This window comes from Xyrauchen texanus, chromosome 5 (genome assembly GCF_025860055.1).
Source record: "Xyrauchen texanus isolate HMW12.3.18 chromosome 5, RBS_HiC_50CHRs, whole genome shotgun sequence".
Lineage (NCBI taxonomy): Eukaryota > Metazoa > Chordata > Actinopteri > Cypriniformes > Catostomidae > Xyrauchen > Xyrauchen texanus.
Genome location: NC_068280.1, coordinates 40,534,293 through 40,541,361, shown reverse-complemented (window position 1 = coordinate 40,541,361; position 7,069 = coordinate 40,534,293). Strand labels below are relative to the sequence as shown.

The 7,069-nt window shown below is 33.5% G+C and overlaps 1 long non-coding RNA gene across 1 annotated transcript in view; it reads left to right on the top strand.

Moving 5' to 3' along the window:
• Positions 1 to 2,123: 2,123 nt before the first annotated feature.
• LOC127644281 (uncharacterized) overlaps positions 2,124 to 7,069 on the top strand; it is a 6,137-nt gene continuing 1,191 nt past the window's right edge. Inside the window, exons 1-4 of the long non-coding RNA XR_007970633.1 lie at positions 2,124 to 2,240; positions 3,309 to 3,377; positions 3,504 to 3,661; positions 7,059 to 7,069. The exon at positions 7,059 to 7,069 is cut by the window's right edge and continues 1,191 nt beyond it. This is a non-coding gene — a long non-coding RNA (uncharacterized LOC127644281). The remainder of the gene's footprint in view (positions 2,241 to 3,308; positions 3,378 to 3,503; positions 3,662 to 7,058) is intronic.

The following is a 7,069-nucleotide window of genomic DNA, read 5'->3' as shown; positions in this document are numbered from 1 at the left end:
CCCTCCTTTTCGCGTCATTCATCACGTACACGTGGTCTAGGAATAGTCTAAATATCCCATTTACAGTGGTATAAATACAGAGCACGATTTTAGACGGCTAATTAACCTGTTTATTACTTTTAGAATGTGACAGATTTATAAGGAAAAATGGCCACAGGTTGAACCAAACATCCACCAAAACACTAAGGCGGAAAATTAAACCGAGATGATTAATAAAAAGAACAATGTATTCATAAATTATTTTGCTGCTTTTGCTAATAGATTTCTATAATTATTCACTGTGTAAAAAAAAAACATTATTATGCATTATGTATGATGTAAATGTGTTATTCTTGTATATGTAATAAGTTTTCTTTTGCAATAAAAAAAGAAACAAACAGTTAAAATTAATGAATAACTGTTCATAAAATTCTGATAATTAAATTGAAATATATTGGAAATTATTGGAAGTTCACACTCTCAAGTTTTAATTGAACAGGAGTTTCTGGATATAAAAGTCTGCTTTTCACTTGAAAAATGCTGATTATTATTATTTTACTATTTATATAAAAAAAAGTACATGCATTCTTTTTTTAAACATAATATACTTTTTTGCTGTTAATTATACAGTGAAATCATACTTTTTACATATAAAAATTACATGTATTGTCTTTTTTTTATTTATTTTTTATTTTTATTTTTATTTTTTTTACTGTATATGTGTTTAGGTAACTACACCTTAACCAATTCATGTTTTTTCCTGTTGCATTTTTACATTCTTTTGCCATTAAAGCTATGGACATTTTTTACAGAGAGTCTAGAGACAAATAAGAGATGGGCCAACCAATTCTATTTATATGTTTACTATGACTTCAAAACTATGATAACAGAAAAAAAATCATCATTAGATTTTTTGCTCAATTACATAAAAATAAAACAAATAATTAGTTTAATATTGTGTCTACGCAGTTCTGAAATTGCTCTCTTCATGATGGACAACAACATCCATTTATTAACATATTAAACATGATGTGTTGATTTCACTTACATTTGACCAAAAGCACTGCTAGGACAAAACCACATAGAGCAAGAAGTGGGCAACACAGACTTCTGAGACAGTTTGCTTCCACTTTGTTCATTTGCAAAAAAAAAAAAATATGGTGAGATTTACACATTTCAATTTCATAACAAAATTCCGTCACATGTAATTGAATAGGCCTAATCAAAAAAATGAAATATTTGAAGTTTTATTAATTTTATTTTGTTAAACATTACACAATTCAATTTGATGAAATTTTGTGGTGAAATTGAAATGCGTAAATCTTAAAAATAGGTTAGAATATTTTTTGAGTGCTGGCATAATAGAAGGAAGGCAATTCTGTTAAGATGTGTCTTTGTGAAGGACGTATGAATCAAGCCATGTAAAAGATTATCCTGGAAGAAAACTTGATTCTTCTACTCTGACAATATTCCCCAAATCTGAGGATTGTTTTTTCCAGCAGGACAATGCTCCATGCCACACAACCAGGTCAGTCAAGGTGTGGATGGAGGACCACCGGATCAACACCCTGTCACGGCCGGCCCAATCTCCAGACCTGAACCCCATTGAAAACCTCAAGAATGTGATCAAGAAGAAGATGGATGGCCACAAGCCAAAGTAAAAAAGTTCAAACTTTAGTATTGTGTTTTTTTTCTTTGCATTTTTCGAGGTTTTTTGTTATTTTGACCAAATCACAATATTTTTATTTGGAATTTGGGATAAATGTTTCAGTACTTTATAGAATAAAACAATATTTTTTAAATGTACTCAAACACATACCTACAAATAGTAAATCCAGAAGATTTTTCAGTGTGGTCTCTTAAAAAAAAAAAAAATAAATAAAAAAAAAATATATATATATATATATATATATATATATATATATATATATATATATATTTATTTATTTATATATAATATAGTTGCAAAATAGTTATATATATTTTTTAATTGCTTTAAAAGAAACATAAATAACTTTTAAATTGGACATATTGTTGACTTTGTGCATTTTTATTGTTCTTAACTCAACCAAACAAACTGTACATGCATAACGTCAATTCATACATAAGCTGGACTCTTGCTTTGAAATCTCTCTAGTTGCTACCGGAAGTGCTAAAGTCTTGTTTTTTTTTACGTATAACAACACACTGACAGGATGCATTCGAGGATAACGATAGCCAAGTCGTTTATCAGGCTGTTAATAGGAATTATTTCTGCAAATGTAAGTTTAACTCATTGAAATGTTGCCTGTTCTAGACAGATACGGGGTTGTGAAAAAGGCAAAAGAAGATCAGAGGGATACACCTGTACACATCCAACTTTTGCACATGTCCAGAGTTGCACTTTAATTCATTGTCACTTTATACCCGGCTGATAACTGCTATGTCTATAGAACACTATTTCATAGTATGTTATGTTTACATTTAGCATTTTAGAATGTGTCATCTTTTTGCACTACTCGATTACAAATGTCCACTGGTCGGCGCTGCACTGTCTCTCACTGTGCCTGTTGTCCTGTTCCTTTTAGTAATGTATTGTACTGTCCTGTACTTTTTGCACACGTTTGCACGTGTACTTTATGTAGAAATTGTTCTTAGTCTGTGTAGTCTCATGTGGTTTTGTGTTTGTCCTATGTTGATTTATGTGCCACCATGGTCCTGGAGGAACGTGGTCTCATTTTGCTATGTGGTGTACTATATTATAAATGGTTGAATGACAATAAAAACCACTTGACTTGAGAAGACTGCAGTTGCAGGTGAGAGGAAGTGGAGAGGTTGTACAAACTATGCATGCCTGAGGAATTATATCAGTTTTGGGAATTTTGCAAGGGACTTAATGCAGACTGTCCACAAGGTGTGTCTGAGTGAACAGGCTTTTTGCACTATACAGTATTATCATGAGCACGTTCCATATTGTTTTTAATTATTTGTATCCAATTTGATTGAGCTACAGGTTCTTATGCATGTAGTTGTTATTGTTGTTGTTTTGTGTGTCCACTACAGATGTCCTAAAAGAAACAACTGGGCTTCAGCTGGATATTCTGCTGCTTTGTTTTTTTATTTATTACAGTTTTTTTTTTTAAAACATATATTTATAATATATTGCTTAATGACCACGTTTGGCTTGGTGTAGCTTATTTTTGTCTCCTCGACACAGTTATTGATTTATGGATTGCAAATTCCTGGTTCTGGTCTGGTTTCAAGTGCAACGGAAAAATGATTTTAAACATTGATGTTGAGGTTGTATTTTTGCCCATTTTGTCACTTACTGTCCTTGTCTCCCTCTTCAGAGATGTAACTGATGCCAAGAAGGGCTGTACCATTGCACAGATGAGGAACATCATCTTTGCTGCAGTTCTGTAAGTGTAGATCTCCAGTTCAGAAATTCGAGGACCCTTTTAGTGATCCAGTTAAATCTAATATAAGTATTTTGTTAGATTGTGAAGCCTGTAAAAAACATATATGTCTTTCATTCTCTGCCTAAGCATTTAGTCTGTTTTTGAAGAAGAAAAGGAAGCAGAGAGGACAACAGATGGATGAAGCTGCTTTGGACAGTTTAGAGGAAGATTTGAAGCGAGAAGCAGAGAGGTTGAGTTTGCCTCTTAAACAAAAGACTAAAGCAAAGAAACAAAGAGAAAGAAAGGTACATGTTATTATATGATAAAGAAATAAACAATGATAAACAAATATTTTTTTAGAAGAATATCTTCGCTCTGTAGGTCCATGCAATGCAAATTAATGGTGGCCTGAACTTTGAAGGTCCAAAAAGCACATAAAAGCAGCATAAAAGTAATGCACACAACCACAGTGGTTGAATGTATATCTTCAGAAGTGAAATAAGTGTGGGTGAGAAACGGGTCAATATAAACAAACTATAAATTCTCCTCCCTGCCCAGTAGGTGGCAATATGCACAAAGGTGAATTGTCAAAAACAATTGAAAAAGAATATGAATGTGGAGATTTATTGTTAAAAAAAGGACATAAATATTGACCTGTTTCTTACCCACACCTGTCATATAACTCCTGAAGATGTGTATTTAATAGAGCTGTCAGAATTAATGCATGCGTTTGATTAAATTTTTTTAATCTTAAACAAGATTTACACATTTACTGTTAATATGGCAGAACCTTTGTGTAAGATTATATATGCAGAAGAATTCCACCAACATGATTTGAAACAAGGAAAAAAAAACAGCCTTTCAGTTTGGAATGTTTCAACGTCGTAAATCACAAGAACTCTCACTCAGTTAAAGCAGACTTTTCTTCTGTGCAAGGTTACCATCAGCTTAGCACAACTCTTAAGACATTTCATCTTAATATAGCCTTGCTAGATAATGCTGAAAATCCCTTTGAACTGTGGTAAATTTTGTACCTGACAAATTAATTATTATAGACTGATGGAACTTCTTAAAATGTGTGTAGCGATGTGCAATCACCTATAACTGATAAATATAATCTTTAACTCTGTATGATTTATCTCATTCTACTAAGAATGGTAACTAGAAGGTTTAACTTGATAAAATGCAATAATGTGTGAAACCAATATGATTTTGTAATCAGAGATTTTCATGTTTTATTACCTACACGTATAATATCCATAAAAATTGTCATGTTTAGTATTTAAACATTTGTTTGTGTATGAAGAAAAATCTGATGACAATGAATATCTTGCCTCTTGTACCATTCTCAAGATATAAAGTTCATTATTAAATATGCAATATTTCTTAAGAGTCTGAAACAAAGGACCATAACTCAACTGTCGGAAAAGACAACCCAGTTGACCATGTGAATCTGAAAAGTCAATTCTGATGGCGCAGGACACCTTTGGGGGATGCGGCCAATCTCAATTCAAATAGTTCCAAACAGGAAGAAGTCTGGTCTCTTCAGCTGCTCTTGCTCTCCTCGCTTGCTCTTTTTCGGCCTTCATGTGCTTCGTCTGGTCGCTCCGCTGACGGCCAGGTCCTCCCATGTGAGATCCAAGGGAACTCTGGACTCGACGTCCCAAGGAGTGAGAAGACCTTGCTTCACAATCAACCTAATTGACGGAACGAACTTTCGACCAAGCGCCAAGAACCAGGCCACACAAAGAATGCAAGTACATCTCCAATATTGTGCTCAAGTGCTGGTGTATTAATCAAATAATTTGGGTAATTGATTGCAAATCGATGTAGACTCAAAGAAGGATAAATGGTTCTTAAGGCATTATCGATAGACTCCATAGAGTTCATCTTCACTGTCTGATCAGTTATTTCACATTCTGTCACTACTCACCAACCTGTCTCATGTATATATGTGTTAGATTAGATTTATGTTTAGAATAGTAATAAAGTTTGTCTGTATTCAAAGATGATTTGATTGTGGTATATTTTGATAAATAATTTCGTTCCTGTTTCTGAAAGATTTTGCTTCAAAGCTGTACCTAAATTCATGTGATATTATTTTCAATTAATGAGGATAATATCACTCCAATAAGTGAATTAATCATAATTCACTTATGAAAGCTAATTCCTTACAGTAGAAATTGTGAGCTGATACATACAACTAGACGTTGTATTATGATTTCAATGGTAGAGAATCTATTAAAGCCAAATAATCTAGTTATTTGTCATTTATATAATTTATAATGGTTTTCGAACGCGACTAATTCCCTTATACATTTCATTACCTAATTAGGTACAACAAGGACAGTTTAATCTAGTCCAGAGCTTACATATTTCAAGACCCTAAATTTAGCATGCATGCAAATTAACCTACATACAATGGAGGTAAAATGTGTGCAAAATACCCATTTTAACTGATTGAGTCCACATCTCTAAATTATATATGTCATTCCTTACATTTGTAATGTGCCTGCCCGGAGTCATTACACTGACACACACTTCACAAACAGACACTGCACCAGAGCCCTCTTACCAAGATGAGCCTACAAGCTTTGCATAAAATAGCATAATGCGGCAGTCCCGTTGACATTCTATGGGCGGTACTGTCGTAATACTCTCCTATGATAGAGCCGCGGAGGTTGTTATCTCAGCAAATGGAAGAATCTCTGACAGAGCTTACCTGTCAGTGATAAAATGATGGAGAAAGGAGCTTTTTGTGCTATTTTATGTGCAAAACAAGCCCAGATGGGACTTGTAAGGCACATTGTAATTACCAAAGGAGCAAGTCAAGTCTTAACTACCATTAAAACACAGATAGAGATATTTTTGTCTGGAAAGCTTTTCATGGTGAGTTCAAAGCTCAGGCGTTAACGCTCTGATATGAATCATTAATGCAGCTTCACGATTGCTGTAACAAAGCAGATAGTCACAGTCTACCATCAGATTAATATTGCGGAGCATGAAAGTACAAGAGATTTAATGCTCAATGCAAGGAATATGCATCCTATGGGGAAAGTAGTTCTTTCAATTAGTCAAACTCCCACTTACACTTTGGGAAAAGTTTAATGTTACTCAAATTGATGCTGTTGTGGTGCATTTCTTCTTAAAGGCTTGTTTGGAAAATGTTAATAAAGCATTATATTGATACACATTGTTTTGTTTTCCTAAGATGGAAATAAATGAATTTTGATGAGAAAATAAGTATATATATTCTGTCAAATTTCAGCACTTTCAAAATCTGCGATCAATACATTTTGAATCGACTGACAGCACTAATATTTACCCACTGGAATCATATGGATTACTTTTATACTGCCTTTTATATGCCTTTTGGCCCTTCAAAGTTCTGGTTACTATTCACTTGCATTGAATGGATCTACAGAGCTGAGGTTTTCTTTTAAAAATCTGTGTTTTCACCAGAAGAAAGTCATACACATCTAGGATGGCATGAGGGTGAATGTAAATAAATCAATTATAAGAGAATAACTATACATTTTTGGGTGAACTATCCTTTAAAAGCTTGATGCTTTCCTTCCAAGGACATCTTGCACAGAGCGTGTCCTTGCATTTTGCAGAAGCATTTATAGGCAATTTCTGGTAGGTGTCATATGATATAGAGTTCTCCAGACAAGTGACCAAATGCTTTTTTTCTTTTGGCAGTATTTCCATAA